We start from the raw sequence: 21,501 nt of genomic DNA, 5'->3' as shown, positions 1-21,501 counted from the left end.
ATGGTCTAAAACCGAAGATGCAATTATCTGATATCGAGTTTTATCAATAGTATACGAGGGATGTCAAAAAATATGAATTTGTCTCAATAGTAAAGTACCTTTATATATTTCACAAGATTGAAAATTGTTATTACAAAAATTTGTTTGGACTTAAAAATAATTTTCTAATATGCAACTACATTCTTCTAATTGAAAAAAAAATGATGGAATGTACGCCGAATTTATAAGACTTTCAGATATATTAAAAAAAGATTAATGTCCCTCGAATACCACAGTGCTGAAAAAATTTGTGATAATATTGGAAAAAATGAAAACTCCGTCACAAATAGTATCTATGTTTTCTCACACAACTCGATTTGCCAGGAACCGAAAAATTCGAGTAAAACATACCGCTATAGCTCGAAGAAAGGATAGGAGATTAAAAGGTCAGAATCGCATACAGTCTGGAAGACCAACCACTCTGGAAAAAAGAAAAAGAAGAAACCTCACAACATTACTTTAAGCATAGAAAAAAAAACGAGTCTAGTGCAAAAAAAAACACTGACTTAACTCTGTTCAATAATTTAGTAAGTATCTACTATTAGTAAATAACCATGTTAGATATTTTTTAATTCTTATAAAATATGTCCCACTAAGTTTAAACCTTATGGAAAACTTTTTTATTATTACCTTTGCGAAAAAAAGTTGTTCTTTATAAAAAGTTTTGCATGGTCGAAAACCTAAGATACAATCATCAGATATCAAATTTTATTAAAATTATACGTGGTATGTCAAAAAATATGATTTTCTCTCAAGAGTAAAGCACCTTTATATTCCACAATATTGAAAATTGTTATTAACGAAAGTTGTTTGGAATTAAAAATTATGTTCTAATGCACAATTATGTTCTTCTAATTGAAAAAAAATGAAGATACCTAGCATCATTTTTATTAACTCCGAAATTATTAATTTTACCAAAAAAAAGTTATTCTTTATAAAAAGTTTTGCACGTTCTACAAAATAAGATTCAATAATAATATTTCACATTTTATTAATTTTATACGGGGTATGTCAAAAAATAATATGAATTTCGCTAAAGAGTAAGGTACCTTTATTTTGCACAATATTGAAAAATGTTATTATAAAAATTTGTTCAGAATTCAAAAACATGTATGAGTATATAATTACATCTTTTTAATTGAAATATTGTGAACTATAAATGTATTTTACTCTTGAATAAAATTTATATTTTTGACAAACCTTGTATACAATTGGTAAAATTTGATATATATTATGGTTGTATCTTAGTTTCTAGTCCATGCAAAACTTTTTATAAAGAATAACTTTTTTTTCGTAAAACTAACAATATCGAGAAAATTAATTTGAGATAATTTGAGAAATTTTCAATTTTTTTTTTAATTAGAAGAATGTAATTGCATAGTAGAGCATTATTTTTAAGTCCAAATAAATTTTCATAATAACAATTTTCAATCTTGTAAAATATATAAAGATACTTTTCTCTTGACAAAAATTCATATTTTTGACATCTCTCATATAGTATTAATAAAACTTAATATCAGATGAGTGCATCTTCGGTTTTAGACCATGCAGAACTTTTTATGAAGAATATGTATCTATTTTTCGTAAAATCAATAATAAAAAGGTTTTCCATATGGTTCCAACTTACAGGGACATACTGTATATATTCGTATATTAGTAATTATTCATTTGTTTTTAATTTTTAATATTATCCAAATATATATTATTCATTTTAATTTTCAAAATATATCTAAATTTTGATATAATAATAAATCCACTTAATAAATATTTGATTAGTGTTACTTACATGACTGAAACAGTATAGACATTTGCTCAATAATAACCAAAAATTTCGCTTACGAATCCTACACAGATACAGTTAATTTCTGAACCGAAATAGCATAGGATATGTAACCAATATTCTGCATACAAAACCTACTCGAATTCAGTCGCACCCATGCAGTGCCGGATTTAGGGTACTTGCGGCCCTAGGCCAAATTACCTCGAGCGGCCCCCGATAACTTCACGAGGATGTAATTAAAGTATAAAACACATTTCATATTAATACATAACGTTTATTTTAATTTTACTTGTTAAAATTGGTACAAAATACAAAGCAAAGCATACATGAATTAAAATGCCACTAATGTGCTATTTGAATTCGCTACATAAAAATGTTGTATTCACTAATTAAATAATCTTGGTTTACAAATTTGGATGAATCCCCAAAACAGCTCTAACAATATTAAGAATACAACAAACAAACTTCTAGATCGTTCAATTCTCATATTGGATTAGTGATTAGCATTGACACTCACTCCACTTCATGCTTATAATAAATCTCATATCTAAACTCTAAACACTCACTTTTTTAGCTTTTTTGGCTGCAAAATCGTTAATCAAATCAAAGTCTAAGGCTTGAAAAACCTCAGCATTTGAAACAAAACTAGTCAAACTAGACAATCTAGAATCTTCATCAGAAGTCGAGTTCCTCAAGTAGTTTTTGATTATTTTCAACACTCTGAATGATCTGTCTCCAGATGCATAAAATGTCATCATTCATGCGCAAAATGCGCATGAATGACGAATACGCAAAGCCGTGTCTTTATTCGGAAATAATGTTGTTCACTGTTTTTCACGAATGAGTTTCAGATACTCCAAAAGTGTATTCCTCGGAGGTTTGGTAATATTGTTATCATAAGGTTCTCTCTCTTCATCAAATATACCTTCAACAAAGCCTTTGAACTGTACACACTTTTCTCCAAAGTCACCATCTACATATGTCGATTTGATACTTTTTAGCCAAAATAGAAGCTTTTCTCCTGATTTCTTCATTGGAAATTAACGTTTTTTAAAAATCCAAGTTCTTCATTTCCAGTTGTTTAAAAATCCAAGTTTTTCATTCAATTCTGAATAAAGCCTGTCAATAACAACATTGAATGTATTAATCTTTAAGTCTTCTTTGCCATTAAAGTGGAGTTCAGTGGATTTTTTTTGTAATGTTCTGCTACTCTTGTCAAATTGTTTATTGGTTCCATTAGCTTCAGCTTGGCTCATATTTATTTCTCCTGTATCCGCTGATATTTTTTTACTGCATCGTAGTAGCTCCAGTAGTTAAGTAAAATAACTTTTACAGCATGCCATTTGTCATCCTGTAACGTTTACTCTTTTTGGAAGGAGTTTCTTTTCGTTATTGCTATTTCTGACAATGTTTTCCAACACGGCTTATCTTGAAGTAGATGTACTCATGAAAACGTAAAATTTTTGAATAAACGTGAATAGTTTTGTTACTACCAAACAACAATCAGTCGCATGTATGCCTACTAGCATCTACTAGATTCAATGAATGAGCGGAGCATAGAACATGCTCAGTTAAGTTGTGATGTTCTTTTATTAGCGTTTGTAAACCTATATATATTTGCCTGACTTATTCGAGTCATTATCATATGACTGGCCTCTCATATCGCAATTTTGGAACACAAAAATTCAATTTTTTTACCAAAAAGGTTTTTTTACAAAACGCTGCGGTCCCCTTTTGCTTGCGGCCCTAGGCCGCGGCCTAGTCGGCCTAGTGGTAAACCAGGCACTGCACCCATGACTGAAATAGTATAGGTTTTGTAAAATCGCGCCCGGGCCAGGCAGGAGAAGACAGCCGTGGCTCCAAAATCTGCGAAAGTGGTTCGGGCTCACATCAGTCGAACTATTCATAAGTGCCGTAAGCAAGATCAGAATTGCCATGTTAATAGCCAACGTTCGAAACGGACAGGGCACCTGAAAGTTACGTATTTCTTAGTGGACCAAATGGTAAAACTAATGACCTCCTGCATCCATACAATGATGAAGTATAAATAAATTTTCTAAAGATGCAGGTGCTGTTCTATCGATTTTACTTTCAAATGTCTCCACAAAAAATACAGGTGAGACAAATCTGGTTATCAGTGAGGCCATTTCATACCAAAAATCAAATTATCTTCACCACATGGTTGATAATTTTCAGTAGTAATTGCACAAGAGCTCTGAAATTATTGAATTTTTCCCGAGTGACACTTTGACAGTTTTAATTTCACGAGCCGAAGGCGAGTGAAATTATGTGAAAGTGTCACGAGAGCAAAAATTCTATATTAATTTCAGAGGTCGAGTGCAATTTGTTGCGATTATTTCATGAATAAAACTGTTCAAAACTAAAATTTTATTGTAATTTATTTATGTAAGTACCATTAAACACACAGTTTTTATAAATATTTGACGATTGAAAGTCATCACTTTTATAATTTTGAAAACATTAATTGTCATTAATGTCACTGAATGTATTTTTTCGTAGCAACGGAGGGCATCTGACCTAATATACTTAACGACGGGAGATTATCAAAAATTATCGATTTAATTCAGATTTCTGTAGCTTTCTATTGGTCAGAATCTCCTATGAATGAAATAATCAATAATATCAATCAATTCAGAATTAATTACGTCTTCCAGTAATCTTAAATGTCTTTACGGGTCTTTTCGCCATTTCGCCAGTTTTTACGGGTAAGCAATAATCCAATCAGTCTATCACCAAAATACCAGCCCATACATTTAATTTTATCGATTGATGTAAATTTCGATTGCATTTTTTGTAGTATAGTATAGAATAGTAAGTGTGGTCGATTGGCACATCATTTGATAGATATTTTTTTAATTTGCAAAATAACTTTGAAGGTAATCTTGGATTTAACTAATTTATCGATTGAACATCATTAATAACAAAAAACATAAAATGTCATCAAATTAACCAATTAAATGTTCGAAGTAACCTCCTGTGACCTCCATACAATAATACAGTCTATTTTCAAAGTATTTTCGTATATGTGGAAATACCTTAATATTATAATATTGAGATTGGATATTCAACCAATAGTCTAAGAGCTAGAGCCGAAAAATCATCGTCATAAGTAATATGGAGTTTGGCATGTGAAATGTGTCTATTGTATATTGATAATTATGACCCCTTTCAGGCTGACACCTCAGTGGATACAGGAAGTAGCAATAAGGGATGAAAGGGGAAAGTTAGTGTAGTCTTTAAAGGTTTTCACCTCCTATTTTGTTAAACCTCCATCGACTTGCATGAAAATTGGTGACTAGTTAGAACATACCTCAGGAAATAAAAATGATTTGGTGCCAACTTGTACTTTTACCCTGGGGGTGGATACCACCCCTTCTCGGGGGTGAGAACGATTTTATTAAAAATAACCCCACAAATCGATAGAGGGACAAATTATTAGTAAAATTTGTTATGTCATATTATTAAAATAAATCAATACTTTTTGAGTTATTAAAGATCAAAGATTTGTCTGTTTAAGAGCACATGCGTGAAGTTACGGATGATAAAAAGAAAATAATAATTAATTGTATGCTACTAAAATATTATTTTTATATTATTTTGATATTATAAACTTAGCAAAAGTGTATTCGAATATGTCAAATGTACCCATTATTGGACACCCCCAGTTTCTGGACATACTCAGTTTATAATGAAAAAAAAAAATTCAATTAAATATCGAAATAATATAAAAATGATATTTTACTAACATCCAAATAATTAACATGTTCTTTTTATCATCCGTAACTTCACGCATATGCTCTTAAATAGACAAATCTTTGATCTTTAATAACTCAAAAAGTATTGATTTATTTTAATAACATGATATAACAAATTTTACTTAAAATTTGTCCCTCTATCGATTTGTGGGGTTATTTTTAATAAAATAGTTTTCACCCGCGGGAAGGGGTGGTATTCACCACCAGGGTAAAAGTGCAAGTGGCACCAAATCAGTTTTGTTTCTTGAGGTATGCTCTAACTAGTCACCAATTTTCATGCAAATCGATGAAGGTTTAACAAAATAGGAGGTGAAAACCTTTAATGACTGCACTAACTTTCCCCTTTCATCCCTTATGGCTACTTCCTGTATCCACTGAGGTGTAAGCCTGAAAGGGGTCATAATTGTCAATATACAATGGACACATTTTACAGGAAAAACTACATATTACTTATAACGATAATTTTTCGGCTCTAGCTCTCCGTCTACAATAAATTAGTTACATCCAAAATTATCTTCAAAGCTATTAAGTAAATTAAAAAAATAGAGTGTCGTGTAGAGCAAAAAATTACCTTTTAAATGATGTGCCACTCGCCCACACATGCTTTAAAAAACGGGTTTTGATGCGGGGCAGTAAGGGGTTACATTTGAGGGAATGAATTTTGCATGAATATTCGTCCTCCTTCCAGTAAAAATGATGTGTTTTCTTATGAATTTGCCAAAATTAAAATACAAAGTAGTTAAATTAATTAAAACAAAGGACTGAATCCAAAATGTAATGATATGAGATAAATAAAACTCTTCAGTCTGATAATTAAGTCAATGACAGATAGTATATTATCACAACTGAAGGCGATAACATGCTGGAAAACCGCAACATTCTCATTATGTCATACAATTGGTAAAAACAAAATCGCTTTGCGATTGTGGTTTTATAAAAATAACTGTCGATTGTCGATGATTTATCAAAGATAACTGTCGAAAAAATAAAAAATCACAAGCCGGACGACTGCCCAGTGCGATAAATTTTGAGAAGCGCCGATATAAAAATAACATATTTTTTACATTCATTATTTTTTTAAATGAAAAAACTTTAAAATATTAATTGAATAAATTATAATAGTATTTGTAACAAAATATTTATACAGTGTGGGCCAAAGAAAACAGCCCACCTCGATATTTGGCAGTATTTATTAGATTTTAAGGAAATGACGAAACAGGTCGATTTTTGATCTAAGGGGGACATCTGTCATTTGTCAACCCCCTCTCTTCCACTTCCCTCTCCCCTTAATTTTAAATAGGGAATAGGAGTTGTGTGCTAGCTTATTTGAAAAGTTATGCAATTCTCTATTCAGAAGTATTAACATTGACATAATTATTACACGGTGTCCAAGAAAAATTATTATGAATTAAATTAATTGACACAAAAAGAAGAATGTATGTAATCTATTTAATTCAAAATAGATTCTACTGCTGTCACAAAAGAGAAAAAAATGTTTTTTGATAAATAAACATTGTTTTTGGATGAATTCCAATGTTAAAGCAGCCACCCATCTGGCTTCTTGGTAAATTGAATATTGAATTTTAGCAACATTGTTTATTTATCAAATAAACGTTTTTTTTTCTGTTTTCTGTCAGCAGTAGAATGTATTTTGAGGTAAATAAATTACACAGATTATTCTTTTTGCGACAATTAATTTAATTCACAATATTTATTCTTGGACAACCTGTATAAATAATTATGTCAATGTTAATATTGCTGAATAGAGAATTGAATGACCTTTCAAATGAACTAGCACACAACCCCTATTCCGTATTTAAAATTAACGGGTGGGGGAAGTGGAAGGAAGGAGGTTGACAAATGACAGATGCATGTACCGTAAAAATGTGTCCCCCTTAGATAAAAAATCAACCTGTTTCTTAATTTCCTTAAAATCAAATAAATACTGCCAAATATCGAGGTGGACTGTTTTCTTTGGCCCACACTGTATAGTCAAAATTCACAATAACTAAAAAAAGGTGAAGAGACAAAATTTGCTAACAAAAATAATATTGTCCCTACGTGCCTACGTGCCTACGTTTCTTCTGATGAAGCTCCAATGAGAGCAGAAAATCGCGGTTAAAGGAACTGGATTGCACTCCGTATTCTAATTAAAAAGTAAGATTGGTTTGCCTTCGCATCGCAACCGAATAAAAATGGTACACATTTTTATTTTATTTTCGTATTACTCCGTAGAGTAACTAGGTGCATCTTTCAGTTGGAACTTTACCGGCTGCAGACGGGGGATGTGAATTGCAAAGTGTAGAATTCCTTCCCTCTCGTCTTCACTGCAGCATCCATATGACTTGCAAATTATAGAAGTCTTGGAGGTGTTACCATGAAAATGTACCAATAAGTTTTCAATTTAAAAATCTTTTAGTGATTTTTAATATTTTTCAATATTATTAATTTACTATTAGGATTGAAAACTTGCATCGTCTTTCAATTGCCAGATGGCGCTAGCCACCTATTATCATCCATTTGGTTGCGATGTGTGGGAAAACCTTTCGATGCAATTTAGTTGGAGTATGGAGAACAGTGCCTACGTTTCTTCTGATGAAGCTCCAATAAGAGCAGAAAATCGCGGTTAAAGGAACTGGACTGCACTCCGTATTCTAATTAAAAAGTAAGATTGGTTTGCCTTCGCATCGCAACCGAATAAAAATGGTACACATTTTTATTTTAAAAATAATATTGTTCTGAAGCTATTTTCTTGTGGCATCTTATGCAAATTTACTATTTTAACTTGGAATAAGACACAACATTATAGACCAAGAGGCAGCGCTGAAAAATCTATTTGAATTTACTAAAGCTGGATTTTTCACAGTTGATTACTGTGAGTGTGTAGAGAAACATACTGCGGTCGGTCAAGCGAAACGTAGAACAGCGGTTACTGAGAGGGTATCAAAGTTGCTTTCCTACGAAGGTAATTATTTCCATTTACTAAGGCTGAAAATCAGTACACACATTCTAAATTAAATATAAATAAAAGTTATTATAGTCGGTCAGCTGTATGACGGGACAGAGCCAGTCGGTCGGCCCCAATATTCGATTGAGGAAATGAAGCATTTTGGCTCCCAATTTTTTCGTCCAGCATGGATTTACTTGAAATTTTCACAGCAGGTAGGGAATAGTCCAAGGATCATTTTATATATCATGCCGCTATCATACGCTAAAACCTTGGGGGTGGTTGCCACCCCATCTCGGGGGTGGGAATTTTTTATTACATTTTAACCATGTAATTCGATGGAAAAAGTTATTCTAAGAAAAAAATGTTTTTTACATTTTCTTCGTAAAACTAATATTTTTCGAGTTATTCGCTCTTGAAAATAACAGTTTTTCGACGAAAAAATCGACTTTTTTAGAGGGTTTTTTGAGAATACCTCGAAAAATATGCATTTAATCAAAAAAACTGTAGATATCTAAATTGTATCTTTTAGTAACACAAACTAAATTATTTTCCTATAATATCTTTAAGACCAATAAAAACCGAGATACGGCATGTTAAAAATTAGCTTTTTTCGTCAAATGCATAATTTCAAATATTCAAAGCCAAATAATGGGAAAAAGTTGCATTTTTCGAGGAAAACAAATAATATTTTTTCAAGTATACAATTACACCTTTCAAAAAAAATAAAAAGTTTCTAGCATAAAAATTAAGCGACTTACAAAAAAATGTCTGTACCTGCTTTTCTCTACGAAAAATCCAGTGAAGACAACCCCCTAACTACCTTCCTAATTCAAAATTGGTCTTCACCTTTCTGTATTTCCTTTTATATTTATATTATCAATACACTCAAGGAGTTTGACCTATTTAAAATGCTCAATTTTAAATATCTTCTTTTAAATGCTTCAAAATATCTCCGAAAATACTGAAGATATGAAAAAAATTATAAACTACTGTGTAGCTTTTTTAATTACTAAAATTACCCTGTGCATATATTTTCATTACAGTAAATAGTTAGCCAGATATATCTGTTGAAAGCCTCTATTTACCAGCAAACACCCCCTTAATCGAGCCCTTTAAACCCGCCCCAATTAAAAACTAAGGCATCTTACGGAATTTAATTTGCACAGTCTTATAGCTCTTTAAAAATCCTACAAAATCATTTTTGAGGGGTCTCATTGCTGAGAGGGTATCAAAGTTGCTTTCCTACGAAGATAATTAAATCCATTTACTAAGGCTGAAAATCAGTACAGAGTGAGATATAATATTTTTCCAAAATTAGGCATTTTAAATAGGTCAAACTCCTTGAGTGTGTTGATAATATAAATATGAAAGGAACTACAGAAAGGTGAAGACCAATTTTGAATTAGGAAGGTAGTTAGGGGGTTGTTTTCACTGATTTTTTCGTAGAAAAAAGCAGGTATCGACATTTTTTGATTATAGGTCGTTTAATTTTCATGCTAGAAACTTTTTATTATTTTTTTTTTTTGAAAGGTCTAACTGTATACTTGAAAATAGATTATTTAAGTTTTCCTCGAAAAATGCGAATTTTTCCCATTATTTGGCTTTGAATATTTCAAATTATGCATTTGACGAAAAAAGCTTACTTTAACATGCCGTATCTCAGTTTGTATTGGTCTTAAAGATATTATTGTAAAAGAATTTGGTTTGTGTTACTAAAAGATATATTTTTGATATCTACAGTTTTTTTGATTAAATGCATATTTTTCGAAGTACAGTCGAACCCGCTTATTGGAATAGCCTTTGTACCAGGCAAAAATATTCTTATAACCGGGATATTCTAATAACCGATCATTGGTGGCTAGTCGAAATAAGTGTACCGAATATACGTAATAATATTATTTACATACTATGCCAATGTGTATTTTTACATACTATGCCAATATGTATATCATATATGTACACCTACATAATCAGTATATGTAAATGGTTTTAGGTCTTTTTACGTCAATAATACAGTAGTGTAACTACTACTTATCTATGTATGTGTTAAATACCAAATTACATTACATTATATATATGTGAATGAATACAGTAGCAGTAGGTAATTAATATAAAATGTATGCAATATGTAGATATGTAAATATTTTCTTATTAAAATGCATATAACAAAATTAGTTATTTTTCCTTGAGAAATTATCGGTAATTATAGCTTTTTGTTGTTAATCCGTGCGGTCATCCTTAATCCATTGGTTGAATGGAACTTTTATTGGCGACAAGAAATGGATGAATTGAATTTAACAAAGCCATAAGCCTCTCTGGGTGAATTCTAAATAAACTGCTTCTAACAATTTTATAGCAGGCAACAGTGCCTTTGTGTAGACAAATAAAAATTACTTTATGACCCATGCATTTGCCGGCTAAAAATCGAATTGGTACTCGTAACAAAGTAATAAATATTTATTACCCTAATAATATCTAATCCATAATCCTTGACGACTGACCATAATAACCAAACATAATTTAAATTTTTAGTAAAATTGTAAAAAAAAATAGTCGTTGACCTGCAAAATATGCTAATAAGCGGTATTATCTAATTAGAACCTATTCCAATAAAAGGATAAATTTATTAAGGAGTAAATGGAAACGTTTCGGGAACTCGAATTTATATTCCATAAACCGGGATATTCCTATAACAGGGATTCTAATAAGCGGGTTCGACTGTATTTTCAAAAAACCCTCTAAAAAAGTCGATTTTTTCGTCGAAAAACTGTTATTTTCAAGCGCGAATAACTCAAAAAATATTACTTTTACGAAGAAAATGTTAAAAACATTTTTTTCTTAGAATCACTTTTCCCATCGAATTAAATGGTTAAAATGTAATAAAAAATTCCCAACCCGAGATGGGGTGGCAACCACCCCCAAGGTTTTAGCGTATGATAGCGGCATGATATATAAAATGATCCTTGGACTATTCTCTACCTTCTGTGAAAATTTCAAGTAAATCCATGCTGGACGAAAAAATTGCGAGCCAAAATGCTTAATTTCCTCAATCGACTATTGGGACCGGCCGACCGGCTCTGTACCGTCATACAGCTGACCGACTATAATAACTTTTATTTATATTTAATTTAGAATGTGTGTACTGATTTTCAGCCTTAGTAAATGGAAATAATTACCTTCGTAGGAAAGCAACTTTGATACCCTCTCAGTAACCCCTGTTCTACGTTTCGCTTGGCCGACCGCAGTATGTTTCTCTACACACTCACAGTAATCAACTGTGAAAAATCTAGCTTTAGTAAATTCAAAGAGATTTTTCAGCGCTGCCTCTCCGTCTATTAGGTTGAAGTTAAATTTATTTGACGTTTCGATTTCCACTTCGAAAATCGTTATACAAATGTAAAACATTGATAAATTAAACAAATTTTGTGTCTGTTGAGTTGTAAAAAATGTTCTAATAATTTAATTTTATCTGACCCATTCATATTCACAATTCAGACACATTATACAGGGTTGCGAGAAAATCTGACAAAACGTTATTTTCTCGGAAACAGCTAGAACGATTTTTATAGATTTTGGTGGGTAGGGGTCTTATAATGCGGCCGATATTATAGTGGTAATTACATTGTTGTCAAATCTTCCGTTTTTTCTGAAAATCTAACGAACTTTCTTATTTCAAACGAAACAGCCTATATATTGTTTAAGTTTTGGAATCCTTAAGGGATACTAATTATTTTTCATATGATATTCCCTATACCTAAATGCCATAATTTCGGAGTTATTTCTACATTTATTAAAAAAAATTTCTAAATAATTTTAAAAAATCAATTTTTTCGGCCCGGGTAGACATTATTTTAGGTTCTTTGGATCATTGGGAACAAAAAAGGTCTTTTGTAATTTTTCTCTAAAGTTAATCTTTTTCGAGGTATAAACAATTTAAAACTGAAAAAAACGAAAAATGACGATTTTTAAGGTTCAAAAACACAAGTAAAAGAAAATAATGTTTTAAATTACAAAGTACTTAAATTCAAGATCAAACCTTCTTCTATCAGATACCTGTACAAATTTTTGGCACGTTTTATTCTAAAATATTGTTTTTGTATTTAATCATTAGTCATTAATGAAGCGCATATGAGAGAACGAATGATGCATAAACAACTAAAAGATAATGATAAAACTGATAAAATAACTGATAAGGTTTATATAATAACTGATAAGTAACTGATAAAATAATACCCCAGGCTGTGGGTGAAAAATAGGTCGATTTCAGGATATAATTCAGGAATTTTTGAAACCTATCAGGTGTTGTAAAGGACGATGCCAGGAATAACTTCTACTAAAATGTAACCAAAAATATTGTGCGCTTTTTTTATTGTGATTTTTATTTGTTAAATTTGCAATTTTTAATGATTTTTAATTTTGCAGCTTAGGATATTGATTTTTGAGAAAAACTTTTTAATAAAAAGTTGTAGTAAATTAAAAAACCTACAATTTGAGGTATCGTAAGTTTAATTTTGTTAATTGGTTATTGCAAAACAGCTTGCGAAAGGTCCAAAATGGCCGTTTTTACAATTGCATTATTTATTGTACAAATAAATTTTTTTTATTTTTTAAAGCTTTAAAATGAAGATTTTTCAATTCCAAACATAAAAAAATTGTAAAGCCAGATTAACGAATTTGTTGCTTAGATATTATAAATTGTTTATCCCAAGAGGTCAAATGTCGAAGGCTATAACTTTTTGAAAAAAAAAATCGTAGAGAGTTGGTGAAACATCAAATCTCCTTCTAAAGAGTTATATTTTCATATTCTGATGTAAATAAACGCGTAAAACATTTTTAAACCTCTAATTTTTGGGTTTGAAAATAAGGAGGCAAATTTCGTTATAAACATTTAGAGCTGAAGCGGCCTTGGAGATCCTATGAGTTTTTAACTTACAGATTATTGTTGCTGAAGATGAAATGAAGATTTATAAAAAAATAAAAAAATTTCTACGACCAACTGAAGCCGAGATAATTTTTGGGTTTTAAAATAAGGGGGCAAATTTCGTTAAAAACATTTAGAGCTGAAGCGGCCCTGTACATTTTATGAGTTTCTAACTTACAGATTATTGTTGCTGAAGACAAAACGAAGATTTATAAAAAAATAAAAATTTTCTACAACCAACTGAAGCCGAGATAATTGTTTTTATTTCTTAAATCGTAGTGCCTTTATTTATAACAATTAAGAAATTATTTTACAGTCATTGACTAAAGAAAGACATATTATCTTAAAATAAAAATTATTATAAAATATAATTACATTTAATTATTAAAAATTATTTTTAAAATCGGTGCTTTTGCAAGCGGCCGGATTTTGCAAATCGCCCGGCTCGCTTCAAATCCGCGCGCTCGGGAAATTTTTACCTAACTTGTATTAAATTTTTACAGAAAACAATTTAATAATATTACCATTATAATATACAGTCTATTTACCACTGTATTTGTTTTTCTTGATAAACTTTTATATGTGAAATTTCATTTCTGAAGAAATAATATTACAAAAATGATACATACATATATGAAATATATAACTATATTTTTAAATTTTTCATTGTTATATAAATATAATAATAATAATGTTACTTCTTACTGTAATAAACAATATAAAACTTTTTCTTCTTGTAGTGACTATTCGTTTTGGATTTCACATATAAAAGTTTATCAAGAAAAACAAATACAGTGGTAAATAGACTGTATATTATAATGGTAATATTATTAAATTGTTTTCTGTCAAAATTTAATACAAGTTACGTAAAAATTTTCCGAGCGCGCGAATTTGAAGCGAGCCAAGCGATTTGCAAAAAGCACCGATTTTAAAAATAATTTTTAATAATTAAATGTAATTATATTTTATAATAATTTTTATTTGAAGATAATATCTTAAGTCATATCTTAACCAATTTTTATCTTCCAAAAAAGCAAAAATCTCAAATATTTAGAAAAGCAAAACCTACATTTTTTTACTCTAAGGTTTTTGGTACCATCAATAATTTTTAAAGATAAAGGCAGTTTTTGTTTATATTCGATTCAGAGTTGGACCACCATCTCCATATAACTATTTCAGGATCCTCATGACTCCTCAGTGAAGCTATGAAAATAAAAATAAAAACTACTGTGAAAGGAATAATTTTTAAGTTATTTTAAAAAAAAAGGCATTTTTTTCAAAATTTCAAAAAATTTATTTTACTTTAAATCCCAATGTTTCGAAATATAAACACTGTGAACCGGTGAAACTTACAGATCATATAAATAATAATATACTTATAAGTTTTTTCAAGATATTTTTGCCAAAAAAGAATCAACATTATTTTAAGCTTTGCTTGCTTAATTTTGACACTTGAAACTTGTTTAAAAAAAAAACAAAAATAAAACTTTTTTAACACTTTAAAAAAGTTGTGATGATTTTTCACCGAAAAGTGCTTCATTATTTGGTTATTTACTTTGAAATATTTGATTTGGAATTTGTCGAATAATAATCTACTTTTTATTAGCTCCAGTTCTGCTTATACTGGGTCTACATACTTCATATATATACACCATTTCTTTTTAAATTTTGTAGACGCTATATTTTTTCTAAGAATATTTTTTCGATAAAATACTAAATTTTGAAGTTATTTGCAAAAAACCGTCTAAAAACGTGTTTTTTTTGTTGAAAAATGAACATATTCACTCGCAAATAACTCAAAAAGTATTGATTTAGTGAAAAAACTCGATAGAACAAAAAGGTACTTAGAATTAATCAGTTTATCCATTTCCGCACTTATTTTGAATGTATGTTTTTTCACCCCCGAAGGGGTGGCACTCATACCCAGGGCAAAATCAGATATCGACACAATATCCCTTTTTTTCTTTGGCATATTAGCTATGGACTATTAATGAGAAGTTGTTGCGAAATGTAAAAAAAAAGAAAAATGATCTTTTTTACATTGTCGTAATTTATTTTTGGAGTAACTACTTCCCAAAACAACAAAAATATCTGTAAATTTGTTAAGTAAATAGTCGCTAAATATAAAAGGGCCTACTTCTAATGGCCGCCTAGGGCCCCATGATGTCTTTAACCGTCACTGGCTAGCATCTGTAAATATGTTACTGTTACCGTGGAGGCCTCACAACATGGACTATGGAATGGACTGATCACGCAAGCTTGAAACTGCCGGGCTAATTCTTTTCATTGACAAGATAAAAAGTTAATAATAGAAGTGTATTTTTATTTTTACGACTCAAGATTATTCGCGAGAAAATCGCAAAATTCTACTTATTTAATCGATTTTAAAATTTCAAACTATTAAGCTCTAATTAGAACCTGATTTTATAGGTAATAAAATTTAACAATGAAAAATTAATACTATTGTAATAGTAAAAAAGCAAACTTTACTTACTATGAGACTTTTAATGTCGGCGTCGCGTTGTACTATTAAGTAAATGAGTTCCTCACTAGTCACTTCACCGGTCTGATCATTGGTTATGGTCGGCGGTTGGCCTCAACGAATATTAATTTTTTTTTGGGTGTGCAAGGTTAACTAACGTCAGCCACTATTATAGATAATATTTCGTGTTTACATGAATGTTTACATTTTTTGTGATATCTCATAATAGGCGCGCGGTTTACCCCCATAAGCAGAGTAGTGATGTAATGAATGTCATTTTTTGAACATTCGCGAATGCGAATGCGAATATCTGCTACCGACATTAGCGATTGCGGATGCGAATGCGAATATTCTGTTTTTTAAATTTGTTTCTATTTTTGTAATATTTTCTAAATTTATAATGAGAAGTTAATTGACATCTAGTGTAAATAAACCTGATTCTTAAGGAATCTTAATAGCCCCATCAAGGAACACAAAATTTTACGAAAACCTCCAAAAAAATAAAGGAAGGATGAAAATTTGGGAATAGGTAGTTGAAATTGTCTATTATTATATAAGAAAAAGTTTACAATTCTACATCCCCTCCATTTTACAAAAATTGGGAAATACGGGGTGAAAAATATTTTCTCGGGGGTGAAAAAATATACATTCAAACTAGGCCCGGAATTGGATAAAATGACTAATTCTAAGAAACTTTTGTTCTATAGAACTTTCAACATTAAAAATAAGTGAGTTACGCTCAAAATATTGTTGGTCCCTTTTATTTTTTGGTACAAAAATCGCGAAAATCACTCCCTAATTAGCTTCCCAAATAAAATTAATCGTTACCGCTTCACAAGTTACTTTACTTATGTACTGTTTATATTATCTATAAATTTCATTGGTTCAAAGTGCTCATTTTTGAAAAAAATTGGGTTTAAAATAAAACATTGTTTTTAATTTTGAAAAAAAAAATGGAATTGTTCATTTGATTAACTTAAAAATTATTAGTAATATCAAAAATCTTAAAGAGTAATAAAATGTACGTTTTGCTTTTCTGAATATTTTTACTTTTTTGTTTTCTTGTTAGACAAAAATTGGGTATACTATGGCTGTTCAAAATTTGCCTAAACTCGTGATTAGTTACTCGTTCAAGCCATTTTAACTACAGCTTTTTCAAAAATAAGCACTTTGAACCGATGAAACTTGCAGATTATATAAATAATACATAAGCAAAGTAACTTGTGAAGTGGTAATGATAAAATTTATTTGTGATGCTAATTAGGGGGTGATTTTCGCGATTTTTTTAAGAAAAATAAAAGGGACCAACAATATTTTGAGCGTAATTCACTTACTTTTAATGTTACAAGTTTTTTTAAAAAACAAAAATAAACCTTTTTTAAACATTTTAAAAAAGTTAAAAGAATTTCCCCCGAAAAGTGCTCAGTATTTGGGTTATTTCACATTGAAATATTCTATTTGGAATTTGATGAAGAAGAACCTACTTTTCATTAGCTACAATTCTGCTTCTCCTGGGTCTACAGACCTCAAGCATACACCATTTATTTTAGTTTTTTATAAGCTATATTTTTGCTCATTTATTTTTTCAAATATTTTTTTTGCACGATTGATCATTTTTGACTGTTTACCGTGACAGATTTTACGTCAGTAGGTGACATTTACTAGCACCTCGACGGTAAGTAATCCAACTCGACGGTAAGTACTCCAACTCGACGGCAAGTAATTCACTTACCGTCGAGTTAAGAAATCTCTTAATTTTAATTTATTTTTTGAAAGAATAAAGAAAACTAACGAATTATTTATTAATATTGAAACTTATGGTACAATTTGTTAAATTATTTAATGAAATCCCACTTGTTTGGGCTGTGGTTTCACTTATTCTTGCCTTCGCACCATTTTTTAAAACTTTGGTAGGTATTTTGATAACGGATTTTGGATTTTTCGGGAATAATTGCGGAACACCCTTCTTCCCAAGCCCGTTCAATTTCTTCAAATTCACTTTCGCTCATATTTTAATTTATAATAATCAAAATTGTACTTAAAATTATTGACAACTAAATAAAAACTCAATTCTCCATTGTTGTTATGCACCCTAGTTACTACCTAACAACCAAAGTATCTATCTTGATAAAATGAATGAAACTAGTCAATATGACGAAAATGTTTAATTTTATAATTTATAATGGTATCAATCGTGCAAAAACCGTTATAAGCATGTCGAACGTTAAGGGTAACCGATCTCAGACAATAATTGGAGTCGTCTCTCCGCTCCTCCTCCAAACAATTGTCTTCGATCGGTATAAAACCATTACCGTTCTCCATACTTAATATACTATTTCGCCCAATACTTACTTTTTGAGTTATCTCCGAAAAACCGTCCAAAAACATGTTTTTTCTGTTGAAAATGAACATATTAACTTGCAAATAACTCAAAAAGTATTGACTTAGAGAAAAACTCTATAGAACAAAAGTTGCTTAGAATTAGTCATTTTACCCAATTCCGGATTTATTTTGAATGCATATCTTTCACCTTCGAGAGGGGGTATTCCATTTTGTAAAATGGAGGGGATGTAGAATTGTAAACTTTTTCTTATATAGTAATAGACAATTTCAACTACCTATTCCCAAATTTTCACCTTTGCTTTATTTTTTTGGGGTGAAATTATTCTATGATCGGGCTATAAGGTTTAATAAAAAAAGACCAAATAATAAAATAAAGTAAAGGCTGAAAATATTTTGATTTTATTAACATAATATTATCTTCAAATTATTTTTTTTCTGATATTCATATTAGCAAAACGTATCCCGAATGAAGTACGTGCCTCCTAGTGGCGGGATACGGGCAACAATACATTGGCTTATAGGGCAGTCCTTACAGTAGGGATCCTGGCCTATACAGAAAAATGCAGGCGGGTGTGGGGTAATACTGCACTTTGGTTGCATTGGTGGTGTATTGGCTAAACGTGCAGGATAGGGCAGGGTATGGTGCTGATAGAAAAGGCATTCAGGCATCAAATATCCAAAAATCTTTTCAGGCCATAATAATGAAAAGACCTTCTCCAAACGAAATAAAAACTTATACTGAAATGATGGCATCTCCTGAGGTAAAATGTTCCGGAAGTAAAATGAGCCTCCATTCGGATCTCCGGGTGAGGACTATCTCAGGGGGAACACCATTGCAGGTTAGAAAAATCAGGATAGGGTCTTGGAATCTTGGTAGTCTTACAGGTAAGAGTCTGGAGTTAGTGGATGCGCTCAAACGAAGAAGAGTTCAAATTGCTTGTATTCAAGAAACTAGGTGGAAAGGACAAAGGGCGAAAGAACTAGGTGATGGATATAAATTGTGGTATGTAGGGAGTAGTAACAGTAGAAATGGAGTTGGTATAATTGCTGATAGTGAAATGAAAGATAACGTAGTAGAAGTTGTAAGAACGAGTGATAGAATGATGTCAGTGAAATTTGTAATTGATAAAGAGGTATTGAATGTTGTGTGTGTGTATACTCCTCAAACAGGTCTGGGTGAGAATGAAAGAAGAGCTTTCTATGATCAATTGGGAGACATACTGAGTGATATTCCAGCGGAGGAGAAAGTTATAATAGGAGGTGATTTCAATGCACATGTGGGCCAAGCCAAGACAGGATATGAAACAATACATGGGGGATTAGGCTTTGGAACTAGAAATGAAGCTGGAGATGACATGCTAGAATTAGCAACAGCATTGGATATGGCGATTGTTAACACATTCTTTAAAAAGAGAGAAACTCAACTTATTACCTACAAAAGTGGACAACATCAATCCCAAATAGACTACTTCATGATAAGGAAAGAAGACATACGTGAATGCAAGGACTGCAAGGTAATAGTTAGTGAGACAGTAAGCCAACAACATAAGCTGCTTGTTCTGGACATCGAAGTAAAAAGCGAAACTAAACAAAAATATCGGAGAGGACCACAAAAAATCAAGTGGTGGATGCTAAAAGATGAGAAGGAAGGTCTATTCAGGGAAAGAATAGTAGAAAAAATATGTTGGAACATGAAAGGAAGCCCTAACACAATTTGGAGAAAAATGGCCAATATTATTAGAGAGACGGCTATTGAAATACTTGGGAAAACGTCAGGAAAGAAGTTTGAAGATAAAGAGACTTGGTGGTGGTCAAATGAAGTACAAGGAAAAATAAAAGAGAAGAGAAAATTATATAAAAAGTGGCAAGAAACCAGATCGGACATAGATCTTCAAAACTATATGGTCGCCAAAAAGGAAGCGAAAGTAGCAGTAGCAAAAGCTAAAGCAGAAGCGTATTCAAACCTATACGATCAACTTGATACCAGGGAAGGCGAAACGAAGATATATAAAATAGCCAAACGGAGAGCAAAGAAAGCAAAAGATTTTAATCAGATTAGATGTATCCGAGATGAAAATAATAAAATACTAGTTCACGAAAGGGATGTCAAAAAGAGGTGGAGAAAGTACTTTGACAGCTTATTAAATGAAGAATTTGACAGACAGCCTGTAGAGTCAACGGAGACAGTAGCAGCAATGGTCACCAAAATAACCAACGAGGAAGTGGCTCAAGCGCTTCAAAAAATAAAGAAAGGAAAAGCGGTAGGACCAGATGATATCCCTGGGGAAGTATGGAGAGCATTGGGAGAGACAGGAACAAGGTGGCTAGCAGGTCTATTTAATAGAATTATGGAAGTTGGACAAATGCCAGACGAATGGAGAAGCAGTATACTGGTACCTGTTTACAAAAACAAGGGAGATATACAACAATGTACAAACTACAGGGCTATAAAACTTCTTAGCCACACCATGAAAATATGGGAAAGAGTAATTGATAGACGGATACGTGAAGAGACCGAAATATCCGAGAATCAATTTGGCTTTATGCAGGGTAGATCAACAACAGATGCAATTTTCATTATAAGACAGTTGATGGAAAAATACAGGAGTAAAGAAACAAACGCTCATATGATATTCATCGATCTTGAGAAAGCATATGATAGAGTTCCTCGAGAGATTCTTTGGTGGGCACTCAATAAGAAAGGAGTCCCTGGTGAATATGTAAAGATTGTGAGGGATATGTATGAGGGAGTAACGACTAGTGTTAGAACAGGTGTGGGAGAGACTGATAAATTTCATGTGAAAGTAGGATTGCATCAAGGTTCTGTGCTTAGTCCGTATTTATTCTCATTAGTTTTGGACCAAATAACAGCGAAAATACAGGGTAACATTCCATGGTGCTTAATGTATGCTGATGATGTCGTGTTAGTAGGAAATAGTGAAAGAGACTTAGAACAAAAACTGGAACAGTGGAGACAAGCTCTGGAGGAAAAAGGTTTAAAACTTAGTAGGACAAAAACAGAGTATTTGGAATGTTCATTTAAAGATGGAGCTACTACAAATAAAATGGTATCTTTGGATGGTGAAATGATTGTGAAAAGCAATAGTTTTAAGTACCTAGGATCGGTATTACAGAGTAATGGAGAAATAGATGGAGATGCATGCAGTAGAATTAGGGCTGGATGGATGAAGTGGAAAGAAGCCAGTGGTG

The 21,501-nt window shown here is 31.3% G+C and overlaps 1 protein-coding gene across 1 annotated transcript in view; it reads right to left on the bottom strand.

The window, feature by feature from the left end:
* LOC114333889 (lipid droplet localized protein) overlaps positions 1-16,220 on the bottom strand; it is a 95,772-nt gene extending 79,552 nt beyond the window's left edge. Inside the window, exon 1 of the mRNA XM_050642036.1 lies at positions 15,961-16,220. The gene's annotated coding sequence lies outside the window, so the exon portion shown is untranslated. The remainder of the gene's footprint in view (positions 1-15,960) is intronic.
* Positions 16,221-21,501: the final 5,281 nt, after the last annotated feature.

This window comes from Diabrotica virgifera, chromosome 1 (genome assembly GCF_917563875.1).
Source record: "Diabrotica virgifera virgifera chromosome 1, PGI_DIABVI_V3a".
Classification (NCBI taxonomy): Eukaryota; Metazoa; Arthropoda; class Insecta; order Coleoptera; family Chrysomelidae; genus Diabrotica; species Diabrotica virgifera.
Note: the sequence above shows the minus strand (reverse complement) of the source record. Positions and strands in the feature narration are given on the sequence as shown.